Here is a 25,733-nt window from a genome sequence, read left to right as displayed (position 1 = left end):
AATGTGAGGTGTAATGTTGAGGCTAATCATGAGATCGGTGAACTCCTTAGAGAGGGAGCTTTCAGCAGGGTCACCCGCCCAGAAGTTGAGGTCGCCTAGGAATAACACTGACGAGTTGTTTATTACCAGTGTGGCCAGGAGATCTTGGAGGCTGGAAACAAAAGAAGGGGTGGAGTGAGGGGGACGGTAAATAAGAACAAGTATAGAGAATCAGAAGCGCACGTTGCATATGGCCAAAGCCGAAGACACCTGAGGGTCACGTCTGATCAAATACGATGGCATGCAAAGATTGTTTAGCAGAACATGCAAATAGAGAGAGTTTAGAGGTTAGCGAGTAGCATCACCCGAAAAAGTGATAAAGAGAAAGCACTGTCAATGGTTATCGCAAATAGAGTACGGAAAGAACATGATTTCTACAAGGCCCTAAACTAATTAAATGCCCCAGAGGGATTACCTGTAGCTACTCAGCCAGTGGGGTGGAAAATTTCACGCTCGACAATTAAGACGTATATGGGTATATGCAGCAAAATTCGGTAAAACGAGTCCTTATTTGGGAAAAATAAGGAATCGCAAATAAGGACTCGCATTCCGCGATGCATCAACAGATCCGATATTTAATACAAAATTGCTAAAAATCTGTAAAATATACCGAAACCACGATAGCGAGAGTCCAAAATAAAGAATAGCAAATACCGAATTAGCAAATACCGAATCGGTATTTGCGATTTCGGTATTAGTGAATTCGCAAAAAAAGGTCGCGTTGGAAGCATGTTGATGACATCACAACCAGGAAGTCTCCCAGCCCATGCTTCATTCAGTGCCCTGAGGAGCTCAGAGGAGGAGGCAGAGCACAGGAGCTGAGGAGAGAAACAGTGATACCACAAACCAGCTATTCCACTGCATTCCAGGATGGAGAAGTATGCACCCCAGAACTAGGACACGCCCAGAAAGAGGAAGAGGAAGTTTTCAGACAAAGAACTTGAACTTCTAATAGAGGGAGTGAGCAGCAAACAAGACAGGCTGTTTGGCAAGCGGTCCCTAAAGGTGCCTGAGGCGGAGAAGCACAAGATCTAGCTGCGCATCAAGGAGAGGGTAAATGCTGTAGGAGTCACCCACAGCAGCATAGACGATCTGAAAAAGAGGTGGTATGACCTCAGGAAAAGGGCGAAGGAGAGGATTTCAGGACGGGTGAAGGATGCAGCTGACACAGGAGGGGGAACATCCAACGTCACACCCAACACAGCCCTTGAGGACCTCGTTGAGGGTACCATTGAGCCTGAAGCAGTTGTGGGGATCACCCAATTGGACACCACCACCACCGCTGACAACACCACCAAGCCGCAGGGCAAATGTCCCCTTCCTTCAGGTGATGGAGACGGAGCAGAGGCCAGCAGCCACAAATGTTCCACGGCAGTCAGTTGTCACTCCGCCAGCTCAAACAACAGCACGTATCCGAGTCCGACAGTGGGGCAGGCCCCTGGGAAGAGCTGCAGAGAGATCTGAGGAGCCAACACAAGGCTACGGTGTGGTTGAGTCAAGGATGGCTGATGAGGATTATGAATCCGAAACCGGTCCCAGGATGCTTGTTTCTGGTCCAGGGAAGACATGGCTTGGCAGTTCGGGCTGGACTGTTCCCATGAGGCACAGGGTCAGACCTGATTTGCATATGGCCATGTCTGAACTGGGGTGGCTGAGTGAGCTAAAGAATGGTGATGGATTAAACCCTGATCAGTTGACTGGGGGTGAGTGTTTGATTTGCTCAAATGCTCCGTCCATCATCCCCTTTTGTATCGCCGTGGGTTCAGCGCCTGCAGGGGAGACACATGGGTGCTATCAACTCAACATTGCAAAATTATCAAACAAAATGGGCACCATGACAGACACTGTGCGTGAAATGACCACAGCCGTTGCCGAGGGTAGCAAAGACATAAAACTGTGCCTACAGGAGCTCACATGTGCTGTCATAGCAGGGCAACAGAGCGAGCGCAGGAGGCATCGCCAGAACTTGCTTCGTTCCAATGCCTCCATTAGGGCTATCACAAAGCTCTGCAACAGCACAGCTGTACTGTCATGGAGATCTGTGTCCCTGCAGATCGACCTGGGCCATTACTGTGGAGATGTGGCAAAGGCCTTGGGCAAAGTGACCACTGCAGTGGAGCATCTGCAGTCTGGGACTTTTAGTGCCAGCAGTTTGGGAGTGGAGGACGGGAGTGAGACTGCATCAAGCATCAGCAGCATCTCTGTGCCGGAGGCCAGCGAGAGGAGGCGCAGTTCGCGCAGCTCCACAGCCACTGACGCACAACGTGGTGATGTGGAGATGTCATGCCAGAGGAGGCTGGGGGTACGTGGGAGGCGCAAATAGCCATGTTCCATGGGGGTTATTTGGCCGTGGTGATGTAACCATGGGCCACCTACACTACTACAAGATACTCCTGTGATGACAACCGACATGTATCCTCACCTATGTTTTGAGTCTGAGTAATGTAGAAGTTTCATTAATATTCACCTGACAAGTGCTCATGTGCATTAAACATTTGCACACCAGATTATGTTGTGATGGCTCATTCTTACCTGATGTTGTGTGATGTATGTCCGCCTCCTTTGACCTTCAGCTGTATTAGGCATGTATGCCTGTTGGTGTTGGGGGGGTTGCTGTGCACGAAAGTCGTCCTCTCCGTCCACCTCTATTGGTATGCCCCTTCTTGTGGCAATGTTGTGCAGCATGGCACACACCGCTATTATCCGGCAGCAGGTCACCGGGTCATATTGCAAGGCACCTCCTGCCTTGTGTAGGATCCGTAAGCGACTCTTGAGGATGCCAAAGGTTTGCTCTACCACATTCCTTGTACTGTTGTAGCACTGCTTCTGAGGTGTTGCTGGGTTGAGGTAGGGAGTGAGGAGATATTCACGCAAGGCGTAGGCGCTGTCACCTGCAGGGTGGGGAGCAAAGGGTTAGCAGCATGAATACAATTACACATGTGAGGATGGAATTAATGATGAGGCATTAGTATGTACCTAGTAGGTGTCCCTCTCCTAATTCACCGTTGAGCAGACGCCTGTGGATGCCACTGTGTCGGAATATGTATGTGTCGTGTGTGCTTCCAGGAAATTGTGCTACAATGTCCGTAATGATGTGCTTGGCATTGCACAAGACCTGCATGTTAATGGAGTGAAAGGACTTGCGGTTGCAGAAGATGTATTCATTGGCTGAGGGGGGACAGATGGGGACATGCGTGCAGTCAACGCATCCTATCACATGGGGAACTTGTGCCACCTGGTAGAAGTCCTGTTTGGTGCGGTTCAACTGCTGTGGGGTTGTGGGGAAGGTGATGTGGTTATGAATCAATTTCAGCATGGCATCTAGGAATTTGTGGAAGAAGCGTGAAAGTGCGCTTTGCGACACGCCTCCGGCTTCTGCTATGACCCCCTGGAAGCTTCCAGATGCCAGCAGCTGCATGCTGCATAGGACCTGGACGTGGGCAGGGATGGCGTTGGTCTGGGTCTGGTGCTGCAGTAGTGGTTCAGGTCAGCAATGAGGTGCATGATCATTGCACGATTCAGTCTGTACTTGTCATAGATCAGTTCCTCTGTCTGGCCCAGCAATGTGATGCGAATCCTTAAAAAGCCTGTCCTGGATCCTCCTCCTGCGCTGTGCAGCAGCGTTGATTCTCATCCTCCTAGCAAGCACGTAGAGGGCAGCCATTTTGGAAAACATACAGGGTCTCCAGAGGCACATTTGAAGAGTTCTGATTGTATACACCTGTCTGGTTTTTTTTGGGGGGGGGGGGGGGGGGATTTATTCCTTCCACCAACTTTACTTCCTGGTTGGGCTTCCCCTTATTCTGCTCATGCAAAATAGTGATTTGGTGCATTTTTATTATTTGCGATTTTTGGTGCATATCATAGCGGCTTTTTAATAGCGATTCAGTATTTCCAGGGGCTGATTTCATTCTCGTTATTACCGATTGGCTAATTTTCTATTCGGTAATTTACAGTGGGGGTTATTTTGCGATTCTTTATTTTTTCCGGAATTGGGGCTGATGCATTGGGGTTTCAGGTTTTGCGTTCGGTAACAACCTGTTTTACCAAATCGCTATTTTACCGGGAGCTATTTTGTTAGATGCATCTGCCAGATAGTCTCTAGCAAAACCTCCAAGTAATGAAACTGCGCACTGTCTGTGCAGGCAGGAGAAGTATTATCTAAAGAGTGGAAAAAACATTTAGATTTATTAGAGAAAAAGAAGATTTGTAGTTGTCTAAAGGGCACTATATCAAAGTTTTATTATCACAGGAATTAACTTACCCTATATCAGGCATTTTAGTGTCTTTATTTCTGTGGTGCAAGTCGACAAAGACTTAAGTGACTGTGTATGTTGGACATCCTCTATCTGAGGTTCTGTCCGACAATAACTTTCCCACCTAAAATAAAAGGGATAAGTCCTATAACTGCTGAATGTTTGCCAAAACTCAATGTTTCTCAAAACTCCAAGGGGTTTATTAAATAGTGCTGTCTAGCCAAATTCCGCTATGTTTCTAGGAAAAATGTTGTTAGCGCCTCTCATTATGTACAGCTTTAAATCTGTCCTCACACAGACACAACATAATGGCTAACTCCGTGACACACTGAGTCAGTACAGGATCTAAAAACTGACGAGTGGAGGATCTGTCTATGGCAGAGAGCAAAATTTAAAACAGATGGACTCAACCTGATTAGAGTTAAAAAAACTCTGGTGCCCCTGCTTGCTTGTCCAGGAACTATAAAACGTATTGTTGTGGGCCATGCTGCCATATAGGTTTAAATACTTGGGCTCAATGCATTGCCATGCAGTATCCTACTTGATACATACTATAGTGAGGCAGGGAGGCAGAAAAACCCTGTTTCAAACAGGCCCAACGTAGTGGAAATTACAAACTTTAGTACACCTGCTTACCCGCCTGGAGTGCTAGGGAACATTAAATTGTACTCCTGTGTGGGTTTTACTGCTTTGACTCACTCATCCAAACCCAATATATCTGATGTTAGGGTGGGGGGAGGGGAATATCCTTAACCCCTTTGTAGCGGGGGTAATTCCCCTGCTGTGCTTGGGGGCGAGAAAAATTAACTCCTTCTGTGCTCATGACGAGCTCAGCTCGTCATGAGGCACAGTGCTCGTATGCTCATGACGAGCTGAGCTCGTCACGGCCACACCCGTGTTCGTGGAAAGTTCAGCACAGCAGGGGAATTATCCCCGCGTGTGAGCATTCCACGGCTCATGACGAGCTCAGCTCATCATGAGAACACGAGCACCGTGCCTCATGACGAGCTGAGCTCGTCATGAGCACAGAAGGAGTTAATTTTTCTATCTATCACTACCTCAGCATGCAGAAGAGAAATTTTTGTAGCAACCCCCTACTCCATTTCTTTTTCTCCTTACCTCCACGGTATTTATTCCATGGACAGACGTGGGAAAAACTCCTATTGACAGGCACTGTTGTGGTGCGGCAAGCTACCGTGAGCGCGCCGTGATGACTGTTTAAATATCGTCTCTCAGACACAGGGAAGCGACCAAGATCTCGCGATATAATGATGTCATCAGACATGCGTTTTTTTTATTTTTGTCGGCCATGTTTGAAAGTGTAGTGGTCATAAATAGTCCTCTCTCTGAGATATAATTATACAATAGTTTGCAGAACTATATTGATATTAGGCAAAGATTATGTGTTTAAACATTTTTGGTCTTATTTAAAAATATTAAATGTATTAGTAAAAACGTCAAAGGGTCTAAATCCTTTAAAACCGCTTTTTTTCATAACTTCACTTGTCCTTTCTTTTTGGCGGCCATGTTGTAATGGTGAAGATAACACTCGTTTCTGGAAATTCATGTTGTATTAGTGTGATACCACAACCAACACAGTAGCTTAAGGCTATTTTGCTGAAGGTTACAGTTAATGGGATATAGGTTTTCCTCTCAAATCATCTATGTGCCCCAATGTTCTACGCTTAAATATTGTCCTACACAGGGAGATATGTACTACTACCTACTATGAGGGAACGTGAATAGTGCATACACAACAAAGGGCTTGTCCCATCCCCTCTGGTGTGCCAAATATACATCTCATGACCAAGTAAGATGACATCTAAGTGGAGGTACGTTAACCTTCCTCTATATATGAATGTTACTTGATACTCACAATTGCAGGGTTTAAGCTTGCGTAATGGGCATTTATGTGACTATCCAAGTGATCTCTTCATTTAGCCCTTTACGGACTGTATCACAGTGAAAAATCCAAAAGGATCCCAATTTTTCATAATTTTCTCTGTGTCATGTCCAGGTTTGATAGTTATTTTTTCCAAAATAAGCTACTGCAGGGCACTCTCAGTATGTTAGCTATCCAAGCAGTCTCTCACCAAAGGTGCTTGTGTTTTCTGGGTCCTGACTGCTGATTTATGTTTGGACAGTCTTGTTCGGAATTCCCTCCCTGTGTCACCTATGCAGCCTAGGCCACAAGGGCAGAGAATGAGATAGATAATGTTGCTACTCCTGCAGTTGATGTGGCTTTTCAGTTGTCCTGACTTGGTTCTATAGGACCAGTTTCGAGTGGTAATCGCTGATGTACAAGCATGACAGTGGACCTTTGTCTCTATAGAACTGTATCGCGATTGGCCTCATCGCAGCTTTATTTGCGGTCGTGTTTTGCATTTTTGCGGCATGGCTTTGATTTTAACGTCGTCATTTGAAGTGTTATCTTGGGACTATCTCATAGTACCGCTGTGTAGTGAATACTTGGTTGACACAGCGTAATTTTCCCGTGATAGACTGCGATGTGGAGTAGTGCATTAAGTTCTTTTGCGATGGTTATCAAACGTTCTTAAGAATATCCCCCACAGTTTTTATGATTGCATATTGTGGCCTGAAAATGTTAAAAGAAAGATTCATAGGCATATTGCTTTTTTACTTTTTAAATAAAACCAACTTGTCTCTGGGTCTTTCTTTTTCTTTTGAGTAAACAGACTTTATTGAAATTTGCACAGAAAATATAACAAGACACACAGTTAGCATATCAAAAAGTTGATACAGAATTTGACCATGATACAGGCTCTCAAATTATATGATTTTGTAGCCCAGAACAAACAAGTACATTTATACTGAAGCAGGACCCTATGTTAATTGTCCAAGCCATTTTCCATATACTAGACCATGCTTTAGGGAACAACCTTGGGCCTCATGGACTGGCCACTCCTGTTCTGCATACCAGTCCACCCCCTGTCACCATTGCAAGAGTGTAGGAGAGATGGGATTTTTCCAGCGAGTGTCAATATCTTTTTTGGCAACCATAAAGGCCATACCCCAGAATGCTCAATCAGCCCTAGTTTCCGTAGAGCCCTCAAGGACTCCCAGCGAGAGTACCATGGGGGAAAAGGTGACCTCCCACCCTGTCAATTTGTTCAGTTCTCCCACCACTGCTGACCAAAATTCTTAAAACTTAAGGAATAGCCACACCAAGTGATAGAAATCATTGGACGCATCGCTACAACAGGGGCAGGTGGGATCAGGAAGGAGAACCGCTTGGTGTAATCTAGACGGGGAAAGGTAAGCAAAATATAAGTAGAATGTTGGAATCAGGTGCAGCCTGGAAGAGATGACTATTTTTTAACATTTCTCAGCCCACAAAATACAATCATAAAAAAAACAACACTCCAACTGAAGACCTAAGAGCTCCAGCTACAAGTGCTTTAAAAATGTGATAAGTTCTCCTGGGATCATGGATTTATTGATAACCCAAAATACTTACTTTTTTTAATGTGTCTGAGGGGCTGCTGCACTCCCTGCAGCTCCCCCCACCACAACATTAAAAAATGTTTCTAGGAAATCACAAGGCTTAAGAAAAATGTAAACAGCAAATGCAGGATATTATGGGGTGCTCCTTCAAGGAGCAGTCTCCTGTTGCTCAGTTATTATTGAATGTTAAAAAGCAAATGTTTTTGTGGGTGCCCTAGTGCTCTTGTGGCCCCAGCCTGCTCTCCAGCCAGCACCCAAATGGGTACTAGCGGGAGCCAACATGTTTTTAATCAAGTGGCTACCCCGGCGCCTTCTCAGGGCACCAACAGCTCCAATTTTGGTTAGGGGTCACGGGGGGAGCCCCAGTCCCCTGCAACCACAGCCAGCTCCCCTGGCTGGAGCTGGCCTTTTCTTTTTAAATGAGGGTGGCTGCCCCAGTTCCCACTCGGGGTACCCACAATGCTAGCCTGTTGGGGTTTGTGGGGGGAGCCCCAGCTCCACAACCATCACCGTAAAGTGTGCTATTGGGAGCCAGCACTTTTTTTTTTCTTGGCCAGGTGGCAGCAGCATTTTGTAACTGCTCTGGCCTGGTGGGAACAAAGTTGAGTTCCCTGCCTGGTAGAGTGTGTGCAAGTTATTCCTGCACTCTCCTGGGAACGAAACCCCAGTGACCCATGGGAGGGCCCCCTGAGACACTACAGTATTGAGTCCCAGGGCCTGATACTTGCATGGGGGGCTGGGGAAAGGGAGCCGTATGGCCATCCCCTATTTTAATAATTCGACCCCCAAGGAGACTGTCCCCAGGGCCTCAATGAGGTTCTGGAATGGGGACTGACCTCTTGTGGTTAATCAAAAAGATACAACTCATCAAGTTGGTATGGCATTAGTGATGTCAACAATTATGTCATTAATGATGTGATATATGAGGTCATAAGCAGGTAATGGCAGGGGCACAAGTTATAGTTAGCTTAGTACACTATAACTGGTATATATTTATATATATATATATATATATATATATATATATATATATATATATATATATATATATATATATATATATATAAAAAAAATAAATTTTTTTAATATATATTTATAAAAATAAATATGTTTTATATATGTATATGTAAAGGTCGATGGAAGAATAAATGTTTAAATAAGTGTCTTAATGGATGTTTTTTTTTTTAATTGATTGGTTAACTGGCTTATTAAGTGTATCTTAGTGAATACATATAGTAGCGAGTAATGTTTAAATATTTAAATATATGTATCAGTGTTTCACTTTGTGTATAAGTGGCTGCATGGGTTGGTGAGTAGCTACATGTGTGTGTATATGGGTTATTGGATGTTTTTTAGTATCATTATGAGTTTCTGTATGGTTTGGTGGGGGTATTACTTAGCACATAGATGCATCAATGACTGACTCACTGTATGTGTTTTGAAGAGAGCATATGTGCAGAACTGTATGGGTGGATGAGTGTGTATATGTGTGTGTTAGTGAGTGAATGACTGTCTCACTAGTGTATTTATCAGTAACAACATATGTTTTAATCTAGTATATGTGAGTATTGATGTATATAAGTGAGTATATGTGAGAGTGAGAGATTGTAAGAGTTCCTGTTTAAATAAGTACATGTTTCTATAAGTGATTGTTTAAGAGAGTAAGTATGTGTAAGTTTCCTTAGAAGTAAGGTGGTAGTGTGTGTATAGCTGTGTATGCAAATAAATGGATGTTCAATAGTTTATTTGCATGTGTGAGTATGTGTGTGAGTAACTTTTGGATGACTGTCAGTGTGTAACAGGATGTATAGGTGTATCACTACATATGATGAGTGAGTATATGTATGAGTGACTATATAGAACTATTGGTGAATGAGTGGACGTGTATATGGATGGTGGAATTACTGAATTGGTTGTTGTAACTAGTATGGGTATCTCCATTTTTTGAAAATGTTAGTTTCTATTTTTGAATATGTGTTTCAAGGGTTATATTACACTGAAAACAGGTCTGTCACTTTGTCACAAGGATGGTGTCATCAGTGATGTCATGAGTGATGTCACTGACCATGTCATGAGTGATGTAATATGTGATGTCATCAGCAGTGCATTGCAGGCGCGCAAGTTATAGTGAGTCCAACTAACTAAAACGTGGGAATTTCAATGGTTTTATTTCAGAAAAATTTCCAACTAACTATAACTGGTGTGAAACCTACGGTTTTTTCAGTGAATTGAATAGGTTTTTTAAATGCTAATTCCTAACTATAACTGGTGTGAAACCTATGGTTTTTTCAGTGAATTTCAAAGGTTTTTTATTAGCAAATTTCTATACCTATGTAATGTAATATTTTTTTAAATGAGTCCTATATTATATATTTATGTAATACTATTTTTTTTATGTATATTCTTTTTTTTTTTTTTTTAGCCCTGGAGCGCTCCAGAGAGCGCAGTATTCCGGCACGCCCCGGTGCGCGTACCAGAGCGCGTCCCGTTAGCGCACCCAAAAAAAAATAAAAAAAAATAATGAAGAAGTGAGCATAAAGAAAGGGGATAGAAGAGTGCTGTAAAGAGAAAAAGAGCTAGAGGGAGGAACACAAAGGGACTGTGTAATAGATAGTAAGACAGAGAAAAGGTGTAAGAGGAAGTAACTGAGAAAAGGAAAGACATGGGGAGTGACAGAGACAAAGGACAGAGAGAGAAAAGGAAGGAGTGACAGAAAGGGACTGAGTGAACCAGAAAAGAAAGGAAAGTGAGGGAGTGTGGGTGAGCAGGAGGACTGAAAGAAGTTGAATGTGGTAGGAAAGTAAGGAAAAGAGAAGTAAACATGGAGGATAAGAATAAGTGAGGGATGCAGAGTAAGGAAATAGGGGTGAGGTAGGGTGAGAGAAAAGTAGTGAGGTTAAAGCAAAGCAAAGGATGATGACAAACTACATTTTTTTGTCATACTTACCATATAATTAATGTAAACTTAATTACTTTTTTTTCTACACTTTGTATCTGTGAAAGAGAGAAGAAAAAATAAGTTATAATTAGTAGAATATAAATAAAATAAATAAAAGAGACAGGTGAAGAGGTTAGAAATCATAAAAGTCTACTAAGAAATAAAGCAAGAGTGAAGGATACAGAAAGGGAAATAAAGTAATGTAGAAGGACAAAAAGAGGGAAAAAGAAATAGAAGAAGAGCACATTACTAAGAGTAAGTCAGATAAATTCAGTGACAGAGAGGAAGACAAGATGAGAGAAATGAAGTGAAGGTAAGTAAGAGACTAAAAGAATGTGAGTTAGCAAAACTAAATCAAGAAAGAAGAGTAAGTAAAAGGGGAATGAGTGAGAGGGACAGGAGTCTGATTGAGAATTCATTTACAAGAAAGAGGAATGGAAGATGACTGAGAGTGAGTGAAGGGGAGTCACAGAATGAAGGGATGAAGGGAGTGACGATAATATAGACGGATTGAGAGAAAAGGAGTGAGAAAGTAAGTACACAGAGGGACTAAGGGAAGGAGTGAGTGAAGTGGAGTACAATGAGTAAGGAATGGAAAATGTGTAAGGGAGCAAAACAAGGAAAGAGAGGGGAAGAGGACTAAAGCGTACTGAGAGAATGTGATTTGATAATGAAACTAAAGAGAAGGATACTGAAAGATAGGAAATGCGGGGTAGTAACGGAACCAGAGTAAAAGAACTGGGGTGAAGAATGATGAGAGAGGAACAGTGAAGTTGTTGTAAGAGAAAAGATAGAAGGTAGATAAACACAAATGAGCATAACACAAGGAGAGTGTGAGACTGAGGACATAGAGGTAGTAAACTAAAAAAGAGGATAAAAGTAAGAAGCAAATATAAGTGAGAGAGAATGGGTAAGTTATAGTGACAGAGTACGAAAAAAGAGATGAGTGAGTAAAGAGGAATTAGTAAAAGAACAAAGGAGGAAAAGATGGAAAAGGGAAGTAAAGCAGAGAGACTGAAAGCTGAAAAGTGGTGCAGAGGACAGAGGGGATGCAGACAGTTGAAATAGGATTGAGGGGTTGTGAAAGAAGTGGAGTAAAGGAACGGGGATGAAACAGAGTGAGAGAAAGGCAGTGTGAGTGAGTAAAGAGAGCTGAAAAAGGGTGGAAAAAGGAAAGTGAGTGTGAGACAATGGGAATACAATATAAATTACACAAAATAAACTATAGAATAACTTCTACAACATGTTACATAGTTTATTTTTGCTGGTCTCAGAATTTTTTGAATTTCACTAAAAACAGTGAGTTCAAAGTATTCATCATCTAACAGCGGGGAAAAAAAACACAATCTAAAAGATTGTGTTTAAAAAAAACATATAAACTTACAAATCACATATTTACACTAATCTTTCATTCACTTACTTTTCCTTGAGGCCAAATAGTAGCTCGTGAAGGTCCCTTTCGTAGGAAAATACTTTGCTGTTCTCTAAAACTTCCATTTCATCGACTTCCTATAAAAAAAACTCTAAGAACATCTGAAATATGTCCCAATTTTTTCATTTGCTCCTTGTGTTAAGTTATGACTCTTTGCTCATTCTAACACTATTCCTTACGGCCAAATAGTGTCAGATTTATCAGTCTATTTTCAAACTCTGAAATTACCGTTTACCCAATGTTTTCAAAGAAAAGCTCATACAACATTTTCACAATGTTTAATAATTCATATTCCCATCTCTGGATCACTCATGTTCAACATTTCATATAATACTGATATCACTTACTATTAGATCCACTTACAGTACCTATATGAGAACTAGATTTTTTATATTATGTTCATCACTTATACTCACAATATAATTTTAAATAGCAGAGTAACTTTTATTAACTGCTCCCGTCTTCATAGGCCAATTACCTTCAGTTAAATTTTGGTTCTAAAAACACTAGGTAAGAATTTTTTAAGTCAAAAGGCAAACGTTGTTTGAAAGTCAAATGAGTATCATTACAGAAAGACCAACCTTTTCGACATTCTAAATAAGCTGTATAATGTCCTGATGTTGTGGAAGGACCGTCATGATAAATAATAGCTACAGTTACAAAGGTTCTTCCTGAAATTGATAACTGAGAAGCCACAACATTTTTAATAGAAGTTGTCAATTTAGTTCCATCAGGTCTACATCGTTGAAACATTAAAATGACATACTGTCCATAAGTTTGTATAAATAATGTGGACAGCATTGGACACTTACATTGGGTACACACCATATTATGATCAGCTGCTTTCACTAGATTATTAAAAGACACTGATTTGCAGTCTGGTAAAGTCAAATATATAAATCTTTCAGTGTCTATTCTAGTACTACTTGATAAACTACAATTGTCGCAGTCATGCTGCCATTGATAAGAAAGGCTAAAAAGATTTTCTACATCAACACCTTCATCTTTCAATACACCAAACATATACAATAAAAATTCCTGACAATCCTGCTGAATATTTTGTGAAATTCTTTTTTGACCTGAACATATGTCTAAAAGATTTCTCATTTCTGAAACACTTTCTGTTTTTGCTCTATCACTGCTACATTTCTGAAACACAGAATTCAATAAACCACAGAATCTTTGATCTTGATTTTCGACAATCTGTTCTTGTAAAGTTTTAAGGAAAAAAACAACATTAACCACTACATTAGCATAGCAGTTGACACCAGAACTGTTTTCAAACTGAAATCCAACAACATCTTCAACAGAATCCTTTTTCTTTCTGCTTACAATTACAGTTTCATCTATTTTTTGTCTTTTTGCTACTACCTCACTGCAATTATTCTCATTTCTTCTTTTTCGGCCTACCACACGTTTTTCAAACAGAGGATATTGAGGCAAATGTGGAGCATACTCTCTTCTTAACCTATTGTATTCTTTAACACAATCTAAATCTGCACAAATCTTTCTCTCATCACACTCAATCAAGTACAATCCTGATAAAGTTCTGACTCGTGATAATGCCACATATGCCATACCCTCTTTAAACACAGAACTTCCAATGTTCACCAAAGCACTATCTACACTTAAACCTTGAGATTTATGAATTGTCACCGTATATGCCAAACAAACAGGAAACTGTTTTCGGCGAACATATAAGTCTTATACAAGCAAAAATCTAGCAGAACAACGACTGATTTGTTGTACTTGCTCAATGCCATCAAATTTAATTTTTAAACATTCAATTCCATCTCTATTTCTGTAATTCACAAAATCAACAACATGACCCATAGCTCCATTTACCAGACCTTTTTCAAAATTTAAATTTCTTCTCAAAATGAAACGACAATTTAAACACACATTCAGTCTTTTCAAAACCAGCTGTTTTAGATATACTCTTCTCTAATGAATCCAATTTTGTTTTTAAATTTTCTGACAAAATAATTGTTGCACCCATATGCTCTATTTTATCTATTGCTTCCAGTTTCACAATCTCTTCATTTTCTAACTTTAACATTTTGTTGTTGAAGATGTAACATTCTTGTAGAGTTGGCATCAAACATATCCCAGATTTCTTCTCAGTAATTTTCTTAAAAATATTCTCTGGAAGAATGTTTTCATTTGGATACAAATTTGAAATTAATCGAGCATGTAAAGCTTCTCTCCCATGCTCACTTACTTTTCCGATTCTTACATCTTGTAGAATATTTTTATAATCTTCATCCTTTGCCTGTCGCATATTTTGAAGCAGTTCTGCATATTTGAAATTTAACCATATATTAACGTTTCCAATGCTTCCAAGGGACTTCCTGGTATCTTCATGCGTGAGCATTTTAAACACTGGTTGGGTTGTCCTTTTACTGGAGTCAACTGCAGTAGATCTCCAAAAACAATAATGTGTTTTCCTCCAAATAACACATCATACTCTGTTCTAAGATTTTCTTGCATTCTCAAATGCACAAAAGCAAGCATTAAATTTGAGACCTTGCTTACTTCATCAATGATAAGAAGTTTCATTTTCTTCAGGACTCTGGAAACTTCAGAACACGCATCTCCAGATAGCTTGTTATAATGCAATTAATTATCATGCTCAACTGGCAGCATCAGTAAACGATGTAGAGTAATCCCTTTAATGTTATGTGCTGCCAGTCCTGTTGGAGCAGTTACAACACAAGACAGCGGTGATTCAGTCCTTTTCTGCAGATAAGTTGAAATGGCTTTAATCAGAAAACTTTTCCTGGTCCCCCTTCTCCACTTACGTACAGTTGGACAGGCTTAAATGATGTACATGAACACTCTTTTTTCTCATGTCTGAATCCATGTTCAATCTGTTCTGTGACTTTGTCATATATATTTTTCTGCTCAACGTTTAGTTCCTTTACCAAATCTTTTAAGTTAACTACATCCTCTTGAGCTTGTTCCATAGCTCTTTCCACCTCATCCATGGCAGTGGCAGCTTCATTTTGGATAATTGGTCCTCCTAGTGGATCCTGACTCAATGAAGCAGAACTCTGACTGTCTTGAGAACTGTCTCTTGCAATCTCTTCAGCAATTGTGGCTTCTTGCTCTATTTCTTCGTTCAACATTTGCAGATAATTTGGAAAAACAGGACATTCTATGGTATCCTTGGTTGCATTAAAAGAGTCTTCGTAACAGAGAAAATCTCCAAGTAGTTCCTCTTCGGTACGCCATGGCTTAAAGAGTTGCAAAAGAGCTAAATAGTTAAATTCTCTTTTGTCTGGAGATTCGCAACTCAATTTTCGATGATTAATCAAATGTCCTTTTCTCTGCTTCACTAGAAATCCTTCATACCCAATGACAGCATATTTTCCATTATTGATATCTTCTGTGATGTTCCTCTTATAACTATAGTTTTGCAGAACTTCATACAAACAAGTGTTCTCAAGGTGAATACTTCTATTTGGATAGTATGTATCCAACATGTTTGTCTTCAAAATATCTGTACTGTTTGGTTCTTTCTCCGCCAAATACTCAATTTCTTGTACAGATTTCAATACTCGGTTTCGTGTTGCAGCAAGACCTAGACTCACCCAAATGATTGATCTAGATTTGGCTTAGAGACTTGCTGATGATAACCGATCAGAACATTCATATGCTCCAATTTCTCGATGCGACAACATCTTCAGACTGAAACTGTGTAATGTTTTACTTATACTCTTTTCATGTGAAATGTCGCCCCACATTTCCTTCAGTTCTGTCTTTTCTTCTTTTGTGATGTAAGACGTCACATATCGAGCCACAGCAATAGAGTTGTCAGCAACGAACTGAATATCCATGTTAGCATTCCACATGGACAAAATTACTGGGTTGTAGTCGTTAATATACTTGGACTCTTCGTTTCTTTTTAAATTGTATGTATTTTTTGGTGATTTCCTCGTCACAGTATGTCGCAGAGAAGACATTAAATTATTTACTCTTCCTTTAAAAATCACAGGTCGTGGAAACGCAAAATGACATTTTGTGTAGAACTTATCCTTGTTTCTAAATTTTCGACGACAGTACTTTCCACAACGATGGGATTGAAAGCGTAAAACTTGTTGCCTTAAACTATTTTCTTCAGTACTTTTCGGAACAACACATGTTGAATACTCTTCAATGAAACTCATCACTGTGTCATCCGAATCAGTTCCAAATTTGGGTGCATCTTTAATCCATAACAACATATGTATATGAGGAGCACCCTTCGCTTGATACTCTTTCCTCCAAAAGAAATCCAAAACCTCTCCAAGGGGAGGATTTTTTTTGTTCGTCATAAAAGACATCATAGCTTCAAATCTATGATTAAAATATCTGCATACATTTACTGGATCCAAAGAACACAGTTCTCCAGGTGTTTTGAATTCTATATTTTGTATGTTTCCATTTGCCTCTCGTAGAAATTGAAGTAAGTCATCCCATGCATACTCAGCACAGCTAAGAGTGAGGAACCATGTAGGAGTTCCTAAGTTTCTTAGCATACATTTCAATTCCACATGACGACGGAACCAATACTCGTTTGTTCCACACTGAAATGCCATGAGATTTATTAGCTGAGATTCCAAAATACTGTCTTGCAGATTGACTTTCTCCGTAAAGTCCCTCGCCGAAACATTTTGCAGATTAGCTCCACTTTTCAGTATATGATTAACTGCATAGGAAAGCACAGACAAGTCACTTTCATACAGTAGATGAAACAAATACGGAATGCATTGACAAAACCTTGGATCTTCAGCATATAATCTTAAAGTCCGGTATTCAGCTGCAGGAATTTGAACTGGTCGATCGTCATATCGTCCACCTCGACCTGTTGGAAATAACTGTGGAAAACAACGAGCTTCAAAACTTTCTTCCCATACACTAATAGGACTTCCTTTTGTTGCTTTCATTTGAAACAAGTCAATTGCATTCCCCATTACTTCTTTGGAATGCAAAGGATGAACAGTATAATGTTCATATATTTCTTCACTTCTAGACACATCAACTTTTTCAATTTGGCCAGCTGAACAATCACTGTCTTCTTCTGTAGCTGTTTCTTCTACTCCAACACATACATGTTTGTAGTACTCATTGTTTTTGACCAAATACAACGTTGCCTTTTTGACTTTCCTAACATCCACTAAATCTTGCCAGATTTTCTTACTCTTTGTCGGAACCCCATTAACTAGAATAACCAGAGGTTCCTCTTCTACTCTTTCTACACCAATTGTATCAATATTTTTCTTGACTAGAGGCAAATAAACAACTCTTCCCTTTAATCCTCTCTGTAAATCTGTAGGAGGCAATTTCCCTATCTTAGGCTCCATGCGAACAATAGCCTGAAAAGGATGGACACATTGAATCAAAATAGATTCATAAGAATTTAAATCCATCAATTCAGAAGGAATATCTATCAACTGAAGATTATTATGAACAGCTCTAGCAGGCATTCTGTTTTCATTTAATTTTTTTAAACAATACAAATACGCTGATCAAAACTTAAATCAAAAGAATTCTCCACCAACAAATAAGTTACAAAATCCTTCCATTCACTATTGTTTTCCATTTCACTTTTTGCATATAAAACAACTAACCTAGTCTGAATCTTATAATGAGTCCGTCGACAACACACACAAGTTAAATTAGGCCTTTCACTTGATTTCACCTTAAACTTGGTAATTTCCTCGTCAAACTTTTCTATACTTGAAATCTCTACATTGTCTTCCAAATTACCATCTATTACTATGTTCATTTCTACACTGTCTTCTTTGTCCCCAAAATAACAAAACTCAATTTCTTCACAAATCCTCTTCACATCGAATTCAGATCCATGCAAAAGAGCACTGTTTAACTGTTTAAGCTTAAGTGCTGGACTTTTTGCATAATACAACCTTCTCACTAATTTCCTCACTTTATTATGATGCACTGCTAACATCCTAAAATGATGAAAAACACTCTGACATACTTTTCTAGAAAGACAAGCCAGTGAATGCCCATGCAAACCTGTGTTTTCTCTCACTCTGCAAGGATCTAACTCTTGCAAAATCTTCATTTTCTGCTTTACACTTTTCTTACTATATGTACGTAAGAAATTACTAAGCAAATCGATTGAATCCTGTTGCACACTACAAATACTACTACACTTCCATGTGTATACTGTACCCTTAGTACGTCTCCCTAAAACTTCATCAGTTAACATCTCTTCTACATCTCTAGACACAAGTTTCTCTTTTTCCATCAGACAACCGTCTTTCACCTCATATGCTGGACCACTGGTGTCAACTGCATGCACCAAATCATTTTCCTGGAAGTAACTCTCCTCATTAAAAAATGGCTCAGAACTTGAACTATGCATCCATTCTCCAGAAAATACTTCACAAAAATTAGTCCGATTAATTATTCTTTTCCATCTACTATTCGATTTGAAAACATCAATTGCCTTGTTAAGTATCCTAATTCTATTGATTACTAAAATAAATAATTTTTTCTTAACTTCAAAAGCCTGATCAATAATCTTTTCTATACTTTTCTTTTTTTTGTAAAAAGCAGCTCTCTGTTTTGCTTTCTTAACATGTTTTAACAAATTTAAAACTACCCTATTGCGAAACATTCGTCTACGCATGCCCCTAAATTGATTTTGCCTTCTATTGCTATCCGTACTCTTCTCTCCTGCTCCAGTACTAACATTTTTGAGGGGCCTCTCCTTCCTTTTCAAATTTGCTCTTTCCTTCGGTATATTTACATTCTCTTTAAAAAAAAGATTTCCTCTACATATGTTCCGAAAAAAAGACTTAGTTGTCTTACCAGGAGCTTTTTTTGTGTTTTTTGAAGTACTTGTTGTAGGCGAGTCCTTTAATTCTGTTGCAGTTTTAGTTTTTTTCCGTATGGCAGCTTTCCTTCTCCTTTGCCTTGACGGCATATTTGCTTACTTTTGAAATGTTGATTTGAATCTGTGGTTAAGAAAGAAATAACACATTATAGACCACTATTAGCAAACAACAAAGCAATGACAATAAGCAAACAATATAAACACTAATTTACAACATATCTAAGTTTATTCCACAGCAACTATATAACTAGGAGTAAGACAGAGAAAAACAGCTAGAGGGAGTAACAAAAAGACACAGAGAGACTCAGACAAAGAAACAGGTAGAGGAAGTAAAAAATAGAGAAGGCAGAGAGAGTGTATAATATGTTGTAAGACAGAAAAAGGATGTAATAGGGAGAGGCAGTAAGTCAAAAAAAGGGAGTAAGTCAGAAAAAGGATGTAACAGGGTGTAAAACAGAGAGAGGATGAAAGAGGATGTAAGACAGAGAGAGGGTGTTAGAAGGGAAAAGGTTGTAAAAGAGACTAAAACAGAGAGAGCCTGTAAAAGGAGAGACAGAGAGTAGGTTTGAGAGAGAATGTAAGAGGAACTAAATCAGAGAGAGGATGTTACAAGAAGTAGGTCACACAGAGGTTGTAACAGGAAGAGAGAAAAAAGTCAGAAAGAGGGAGAAAAGGTGTAAAACAAACAAGAGGTATAATAGGGAGTAACTCAAAAAGAGAATATTACAAAGAAAAAGGTGGATTAGATAGTATCTGCATGATTCAAAAAATATATTAGCACATTTCACAATCATGTCACCTGTGTTTCCTCAGATTAGTAAACAGATTGAGCAGATGAGGTGAGGCCTATCCAGGGGTGCAAAGGAGGTGAGACCTGTGTCTAAGAATGCAGTGGACTGGACTTCATGAAGCCTCTCCCCCACTGCATTCCTAGACACAGACCTCACCTCCTTTGCACCCCTAGACACACTTCTCTCCCAATACACTTTTGAACACAGGCCTCACCTCTTCTGCACCCTGAACAAGCCTCACCTCATCTACAACCCTGAACAGGCTTTACCTCATCTGCACCCCTGAACAGGCCTCACCTCATCTACACCCCTGGACAGGCCCCACCTCATCTACACTATTTATTCCTTCTCAAAAAAGTAAAAACTATTTAGTTGCCCCAAAATCGTTTTTCGCATCACATTTAAGAAACACAGCACAGGTCCTATGTACAAGCATGCATTTTCACTCCTGAAACCTCACTATTTCACAAAAGACAAGTCCTCTATCTTGCATATGTTGATATTAAGCATTATCCAAAAACATAACACAAACCAACCAGAAAGAAGCTCAATCTGCATCCTAATCTGAGGTAATGCAGGTGACATCATGGTAAAAGGTTCAAATATATTTATTTAATGAGGCACACACTAAAAATTCCTTCTCAAAAATATAAAAGTCATTCATTTACCCCAAAATCGTTTTTTAAATAACATTTTAGAAACACAGCACAGGTCCTATGTACAAGCATTCCATGTCACTAGAGAAACTTCTCAATTTTACATAACGCAATTCCCCTATGCTGCAAAACCTATTTACCAAGCATTATCCACAAACATGACACAAACCAACCAGAAAGAAGCTCAATCTGCATCCTAATCTGAGGTAATGCAGGTGACATCATTATAAAAGGTTCAAATATATTTATTTAATGAGTCAAACACTAATAATTCCTTCTCAAAAATATAAAAGGCATTCATTTCCCCCAAAATCGTTTTTTAAATAACATTTTTGAAACACAGCACAGGTCCTATGTACAAGCATTCCATGTCACTAGAGACACAAAACAACATTAAAAAAAAACAATCTGCTTCCAAATCTTCTCCAAAGAGCATACAAGTCTCTATCTAAATTAAATGAATCATTTCTTACCTTTACAAATGCTTTGCAAGATAGAGAACAATGTCAGACACACACCAATTTTTCTTCAGCAGAGCAAAAGGTATGCACTCCACACACTGCAACCATGACTGGCACAGAAAATCTCTAATTCTACACAGATATGCCTCATTTCAACCAATCAAAAGTCTTCCCTCACTATTTTCAAACCAACGCCCTTCCCCCCTCAGCCCTTTCTATCTGTTACCATAGCAACTCCCTCCTTACTGAACTCTCAGGTTCAAAAGTTTATTCTACAATGTTGCAAATGAACTAAGCAAGGATGTTTGACCTCTCAATACACCAGCTTATCCGATGAAATGTTTCTTTAATTGACTTTTTCTGAACCATTCAAATTGCTTCTTTCACAAAACACAACCATGCACCCTAACATTTAGTTTTCAACTATCTGAATCCACCAATCATTGTTTGTGATTGAACAGCAGTGAAACTCCACAATTATTTTTTTCTAAACTCCTACTGTTCCAACTGCCATTTCATTCCCACATTTCATCTGACTGCACCAGAACCTTCTCTCACCATGTATTCAGTCTGGATTATTGGACATAGCTACATTCACTGGGCTCAAAGGTATGCAGCTAGCAGAAATTTTCACAACCTTGATTTACCAAATGTGGACATCAAATGGATTGGCCAGAGAGGATTGAGATGTTACCAATTGATACCATTGGTGAAAACCTTTTTGCATCTGCCAAACCCTGACCTCTTAATAGTGCACTGTGGAGGAAATTACTTGTGCACTTTGACTGGGGTAGGTCTGAAAATGCTTTTAAAGGACACCTTTGATCAATTGATGAAACTTTTTCCACAAACTGCCTTGGTATATTCCAATATATGTCAAAGACAGAAATGGAACTGGTCCAACCAATTTTGTCTACAATTTAAGAAAGCACGGAAACATGTGAATAAATCTGTTTCTGCTTACATGAGAGACTTTGGAATGGGTTCAATATACAACAATAACTTGCGTTTCAACATGCAAGATATCTACAGAGGAGATGGTGTGCACTTCTCAGATGAGGGGAATAGAATATTCCTCCTGAATTTAAGACTGTGCATTAGAACCTACTTGTAGGTACCTAAATCAGCCACAGAATCCAAAAGCTCTTTTCAGAGCTACCCTACCTCTGATCACTCAAAATTATTATCTTTCTATAACTTTTTTCACTATTTTTCACCAAAGTACGCTCCCCGGTACGCTCCCCGGTGCGCCTACTGGGCGCTCCCCCCACGAAATTGTTTAATTTTTTATTTTTTATTTTGGCCTACATTGGCCTCCTAAACTCCCCTCAGAAAACCTAGAGGGTTAGGGGCTGTCTACCGTGCCCCCTTCTACCCATTCCCAACGTTGTTTGTCCTCCATTTTGTGTTTCAATTGCACCAAAACACAAGATGGCGGACTCCCGTAACGCTCCGGTGCGCGTACCGGAGCGCGCACCGGTAAGCGCCCCCCGAAAAAATGTGGGAAGTTAATTTACATAAAAACCACTGGAGACACTCTCACCAAATATAGAATAGGTCCTACTACATAGCAGTCCCTACCATTTACCCAAATTTGGTGGTATTCCATTGAGCCATTTAGGCTGTAGCCCTGTCTAAATATCCTGAGGTAAAAACATGACAAAAACACATATGAAACTGTTGGAATTTACAACCAATTACTTTTATGTGCTGACATTTGATTGGTTAAGTACATGAATATATATGAAAAATGAGAGGGAAACACAGCCATTTTGACTAATACTACCTGAGGTACATTTTGGAAGAATTTTGACAGAAAACTTCAACTACTTTGAAAAAGGTAAGTTTTTTTGGAAGGGGAACTATGTTGTGCACTTTAAGTTAATTTGGGAAAACGTTTTCTGATAGTTATATACTGTCCCTCTGTAAGAGTTAGAGATTGAGATAGACTTCTCTGTTATAATTATGGATTGAGATAGGCTTCTAAGTATAATTATGAATTTACTTAGGCTTCATCACATGCACTTTTTAATAGTTCTACTTCCTGCCTGAAACCATACACTGCCCAAAAATTACTTCACTGTTAAAAACTCAAAAGTACCTGTCTAAACTTAAACCCAACAGTACCCTAACTCTACTAATATAGTTAATTGTTATGCAATTTTCAGAAAGAAAATGGAAGGAGAAAAACAATCAACTGTTATTTCTTTCAAAATAAAGGTGGAAAATCCAGAAGAACAAACAGATGAATTTGATTTCATAGATGAATCTTTGGACCAACGGTTAATAGAATGTTTGGAACAAATAGAATCATGTCCTAATAATTATGAGGAAATTCTGGACAATATTATGTTAAAAGTTTTATTAAAATTTGAAAAAGAATCAGAAGAATACATTTATATTTAATAATTAAAAATTGTTTGAGACATTATTCATTTTTATATGTAATCCATGAAGTAGTACCAAAATAATTATATTATAAAATGAGACTTATAGTATACTGTGCAACTTTTTTTGTGTTACATAGTAAGTTTACTCATAGTTACTTCCTTTCTCCCACTATATTATCTCCAATGTGTATTTTACATCTCTTTTTCATCATAAGGGAGCAGGATAGACTACCCATGATCCCCTAGGACTTCTCAGGGAGTGCTTAAAGGATCTGTTTCTGCTTTCCTGACAGACTATGTTATGGATTCCATATATCACAATAACTTCTATAACAACATGCAAGATATCTACAGAGGAAACGGTGTACATTAAATTTAAGTCTCTACATTGGTACCTACATGTAGGTACTTGAATAAAATTTTTTTTTAAAAAGAAATTTTTTTTCAAACAGCTACTTTTTTTAAAAACTGTCATTCTTTTTTCCCCATGGTACGCTCCCCGGTACACTCCCCGGTGCGCGTACCGGGTGCTCCCCCTGCGAAAATCGAATTATTATTATTTTTTTTTTCTCCCGGGGAGCCCTTTTATAGCCCCCACATCAAACCTAGGCGGTCAGGGGGGGTCTACTCTGCCCCCTAATGGTCATTTCCCCCTTTGTTTTTGCCACCTCTTGTGTCTCGATCTTACCGAGACACAAGATGGCGGCCGCTCCGGACTGTTTCAAATGTTTACAGACATCCGAGAGCCAATCAGCTTTCCGCGCGCAAGTCGCATAGCGCGCCCGGTGCGCGTACCGGGGCGCGGCCATAGATATATATATTTTTTTGAACCTAAATTACTCAAAAACCACTGAAGCACATATATTGAGACATAGCAAAGGCACATCGGGCTACCAGTCCCTACAATTTTGCCAAGTTTGGTGGAAATCCATTCAGCCGTTCGGGCTAAAAGTGAGGTCGACCGCCCTATGGAAATTAACATGGGGAAAACACGTTTTGAGACGCCCCTTTTATCTCGGCCCCCGCTTGACGAATCCCCCTTTCAGGGAAGGACCGGAACGCCGCGAGGCAAATTTAAGGAAATTTTCAGGCAGATTCCTCAACCGGCGCCAAAGTTATTCACAATAGAATGTTGAGATTTTGCATTGAAAATAATCCTAACTATAACTACCTACTGGCGACCGCCAGGAGGTGATATATATATATATATATATATATATATATATATATATATATATATATATATATATATATATATATATATATATATATATATATATATATATATAAATATTCAAAACGCTGATTCCGACGACAATAATCAAGAATGCTTGAGCTCAGTATTTTCTTGCAGCGTGAGATTTATTTTAGAACATGCAAACAAGGAACATGCCCGACGTGTCACGGTGTAGAACACCTTGGTCACGGGTGCAAGTGACCAAGGTGTTCCACACCGAAATGCGTCGGGCATGCTCCTTGTTTGCATGTTCTAAAATAAATCTCACGCTGCAAGAAAATACTGGGCGATATCTTCCGCCAGTCCTGAACTTTTTCCCAAAAGCAAATCACATTCTGAAACATATAGCTTTGCTTGTAACAATATAAGTGGGGGCTTACAAATCTTCAGCATAAGTACATATGTTTTTATAAAGCATTTTGTAGATTTTTACTGTATCTCAGCACTGCACATAATGACACAGTCACCCAGCTGAATGTATGTAGTTGTATTGTGCTGACCTACTGGGAAAAGAGGCATGTGCACAGAAATAACTGGACCTAGAAAAAAAACATGCAGAAAGGCATAAGGGGCCCTACTTGTAATAGAACATCTTTATACGGGATAAACGTACCTGTCTAAGGCAGTAAAAGAGTGACAGGCGTAGAAATAAGGAGCCATACACCGGAAGTTTTAAAAAAGCAGCTGTATACATGAATTAAGGGGACTGCTTGAGAAATAAATGAAAACAGTTACAAGAAAAGGGAAGTAAAAGAGAACTGTTCACAGAAAATAGCAATTAATGAAGAGAATTTTTTTTTCCCAGAACACAAAAAATACCACTCGTGCATAGGAACTCCTGTGCCATTTATGCATGAGGATTTTCATTTTCAAGATTTCCTGGTAATAGCTGTTTTGTGAATTAAATAAGCCATTTGTCAAGAGTGAACTCAAGAACACACAGTTTATCAGAAGCATGAAAGGCCAAGTCATCCCAGCTAACATACCTTTCCGAGACCTTCATTTATGACAGATTTCTGAGCAACACCCTTAATCTTAGAGACCTAAAGGTAAGAAAGAGTAGGCATCATATTAAGTGTGTCGGGGAGGGTGACTTGAAAACCCTGTGGGACTAAGGCAAAGATATTCACGAGCCAGCCTGTGTATGGAGAACACTCACCGGGACTCCAGTTGCACAGACATGTCAAAAAGTCTCCCTGTTCCTCTCTGTAAGGAAGTCCT

Source organism: Lissotriton vulgaris, chromosome 3_1 (genome assembly GCF_964263255.1).
Source record: "Lissotriton vulgaris chromosome 3_1, aLisVul1.2, whole genome shotgun sequence".
In the NCBI taxonomy this organism is placed as follows: Eukaryota; Metazoa; Chordata; class Amphibia; order Caudata; family Salamandridae; genus Lissotriton; species Lissotriton vulgaris.
This window is presented reverse-complemented; position numbering follows the sequence as displayed.